Genomic DNA, 4445 nt, shown 5'->3' on the forward strand with positions numbered 1-4445 from the left:
AAAACTAGTAAAAGTTTGCTAATTAAACTCTTATTATTATTATTTTTTTTTTTAGAAGCGCAATATTCACAATATTTTTTATAACAAATCCTAGATTTTAAACTGCTTTTTATTTTTTATTTGAAAATATCACTATAATTATTTTTTTGCCATCAACAATAGGCTGTAACAACTTGCTACTTAGCATTAATTGTAAAAGTGTTGTGAAAAATATTGTGGACGACGTTGCATTTTTCTCTACTTTTTTATTTGTTTTTCATCTAATAAAAAAATTTATTTTATTTATTGATTATAAATAATCCTATTGGTTAAAATTTAGGGGCCTTTTTTTTACTTGGGGCCTTAGGTGGTTGCATTTTTTGCTCCACCTTAGAGCCGGCCCTGAGCCCCAACAGCAGTGAGTTGATGTTGGTGGGGCGGTCAAAGGTGAGGAGAACCAAAGAATAAAAAACAAATGTGCATGGGAGAAAAGGGTTGCATTATTGTGTAAAATAATTACCAATTATGTCCCCAAAATGAATTATGCATTCTCATGCCACCAAATCTACAAAAAAAAAGCATTTTTAAACTGAGATAAAAAAAGCAAAAAAAGAAAAAGAAGGGTCTAAAAGTTCCATAAATTCAAAACTATTGACATATTCATGGAATTAGGGTTTACTGCACGTGATTATGAATGATTAATTATGATTGGTTCTCAAAACAATAATTTTAGTTAATTATATGTCAAAATATCATAAATTTAAGATTACAGACAAAAAGTACAAAAGTGCATTAGATAATTAAATACTTAGTTAATTATTTTTCAAAATGGATAATAATTATTTTTAGAATCAAATGGATGATTAATTAGAATTTAAATATTCTAGTTATCCCTTTGGATCATCTGGCGGATTAAAAATTATTATAAGTTTAAAACTCATAATTATCTTTTTTTTTAAAAAAAATCAAAGCAAAATTAGATAAAATTGAAATGGAAATATTGATGGGAACTTTAACAAAAACTAATATGTATTATGTAACTCGTGCTTACGCATAAGAATAATGAATTGTAGTGGTGATATTGATGTTAGCTTTGGTTATTAAAAAAATAGGACATTGGTTCAACCAAGACATTTAGAGATATTAAATTAGTTTTTCCTTATAATTTTCATGATATTGCTTACGCCAAGTTTCTTGGTTACATTGCTATTACGTATATAATTTTGAAAATTACTATTGTATACTACATATACAATATTAATTCACAATTACTGTTAGTGAAATTTTACTAAACACAACACAAAATAAAAGAATAAATTGGTCCAATAGTATCTCCTAAATTGAATCGGGATAGGCGCATGAGATCGTTCAGCTCAATTATAGTTTGTTACATTCAAAATTTTCACATACAAAATATATGAATAGAAACTGTATAAAAAAAATATGCTCATCAGTTTAGAGAAAAAATAACCTAAAAATCTAAACAATTTAATTTGTCTGGAAAGCTAACAAAAACAAATTCCAATTTTGATTCTGATTGAATTTTCACTAAACTTTGGTTTTATGCATACATACATACATATATATATATATATATATATATATATATATAAAATCTAGTTAGTTATAGACTGTACATAGTCATGGTATATTACAAAAATGACTTGTAAATTTAAATTATTTTTAGTTATACAAAAAATGGCTCATAAATAAATAATCATTCAAACTATTCCTTCCTCTAATTTTATATATAGAGTTAGATATATGATTAGGTTTTTTATGATTTATTTATAATGGATTTCTCGTTTTCTACACTAAATTAATTCACTTGGTACAAAAATAAAAAAATTAGATTAGATGAGACACGTGGCATAAAATTAAACTCTAATTGAAATTCAATTTTTACACTCAATTAACTCATTTGGCACAAAAATTTAAAAATTAAGATTAGATGAGACACATAACGCAAAATTAGATTCTAATTGAATTTCAATTTGAAAAACTTAGATTAGATAAGACACATGGTGCAAAATTAGACTCTTATTAAATTCAAATTTTAAATATAATTGGATTTTCTATCAATTTTGGCTTTTAATATATATATATATATATATATATATATTTGAAGTGCCAATCGAGAAATAGTGTCCCTAGATCCATATTTTAGCCTTTAGATGCCCAATTTTGAATGTTTTGCTTATTTTACTTATTTGCACTGTTATCTTATAATCTTAGTGCATAAATATGAGTTAAATAAGTAACTTTAAAATGGAAGAATTTCGATAAAAGTGTGTAAGTCTTGAGATCCTCCATCTATAAATAGGGGAAGAATCTATTCAGAAAAGGGCACCCAGTTTGGCTTCCAAAAATCCCTTAGAAACTCATAAACCTTCTATGTATTTGTGAGTATCATCACCCTTCGCAAAAGCCATGACCTTAGGATCTAACAGGCAAGTTCGTTTCCTAGCACCACATTCATCCAAATTTGTAGAAATTTTAACCAAGTTGTAGTCTTGTAGATGGTATTTCCTCGTTTTTTAAAAAATACGTACTCTTCGAAATACTATTATGCCGTTTGCACAGCCAATAGGCTTCCCAAGTTTGTTTGGGCATTTGGGTTTCATGAGGGTTTTTCGTTGGGTTTGTCTTTTTCGAAGTGAAAATCCCAACAATTTGGAATTTCTTAAAAAAATCTTACTCAATTAAGTGGTAGAGAATTTGTTTAGTTTTTTAAAGTAAATGTTTTTTTTGTATAAACTATGCGTGGTTCAGAGCAATTTGCTTATTTGCGCACAATAATTGTACCACGAGCTGATTTTGGGCAAAAATCCCAAGAAACCAGATTAATCTTTTTACCTTCGAACTTTTAGAAAAATTATATAGTGCTCTGATGAACCAAGTCACTTGTTCATCATTTTATTAAAAAAATTTCACTTGTTTAAAATTGCTAAATCAGTAATCAATTTCTGTTTATAAAATTTTTTCTAATTTAGCAATTTTAAACAGGTAGGAGTCTTTTAGTGAAATAGTAGACTATATCACTTGTCCACTATAAGGATCTTATAATTTCTCAAACTCTTGGTTGGTGGCGCTTCCAATATTGATTTAGCATAAATGAGGCACTGTTGGAGAGATTGTAGTGTTAATTTTTTTTTGAAGAGAGTGTAGAGCACAAAAAATTTCACAATCTTTAATGAACCTATTGTTAGTGATAAATAAAAGAGTAATATTAATGGTATATCAAGATGAGAACCAGAAAAAGTGTGCCAAACTGTTGTGAAAAATGTTGTAAATTTATTTATTTATTTTTTAAAAATTTTATTTTTTATATCTGCTTATCATTTCTTATTTTTTAATGATTCTAAGTTTGTGCTTCAACTAATTATTAAGAAAAAAAAAAAAAAAATTGCGCTTCAACTTCAACTTTCTTGCTACGGAAAGTTACAAGTATGACAGGGTGCTTGTAAGTTGTAACCATAATAGTGGTGGCAATTTGTGTTCGTGTGTTAGGTTCGTATCGTGTTGACTAATGAGTATCCAACTATATGGATCAATACTATCCCGACATCTTTATTAAACGGGTCAAAATTTCTCAACTCTTACACGACTCATTTATTAAACGGGTCAGTCATGTCGATCTATTTATTAGATTTTATCAAAACAAAAAAAAAAAAAAATTTTAGTATGAACCAAATTGTTATGAATTATGAAAAACCAAACACATAAATATTTTTAATATAAAATTTATAACTAACGTAAATACATCACAAATAATCATTTAAAACTAAAACATAGATCAATATTACAAACAATCAATCATAATATGTCAAAGAAAATAAGCCACAACAACTAATTTATATATCTAGGGTTTGAAGGGTATATTGATAAAATGTCATTTAATTAAACGGTTCAGACGGGTCAAACAGGTTCCATGTGATGGACACTAATCCAACCTGTTTATTAAACAGGTAAGTCGTGTTAACTCGAATATGACACGAATCCATTAAACCTTAACTCATAACCTACTAATTTTGTGTCGTGTAGGGTTTGTGGATTGTGTTCAATTTTGCAACTTCTAAACACGAATCCATTAAGTTTTAACTCATAACCTGCTAATTTTGTGTCGTGTCGGGTTTGCAGATTGTGTCCAATTTTGCAACCTCTAAACCAGAATTGTACTATAAAGGGTTTTTATTTTTATTTTTATTTCCAAATAATCATTATGATGATATGGATGTGTGTTTATGTATGATGAACAATCTTATCATTATTTTTAAAAAAATCATCTTACCATTTTGTACGTCACAAATTGTCATGCGTTTCCATTTATCACTAGAAAAGATAGAGATCTATGTACGTTTACCGCCAGTAGTAGCAGTAAGAAAACCCATCCCATTCATGAATTTCCAGATCTGACGTTAAGGTCCGCTGATTCCCTTTGTCGGAAAAATCACACTGTTGTAAAT

Source organism: Quercus lobata, chromosome 10 (assembly GCF_001633185.2).
Source record: "Quercus lobata isolate SW786 chromosome 10, ValleyOak3.0 Primary Assembly, whole genome shotgun sequence".
Lineage (NCBI taxonomy): Eukaryota > Viridiplantae > Streptophyta > Magnoliopsida > Fagales > Fagaceae > Quercus > Quercus lobata.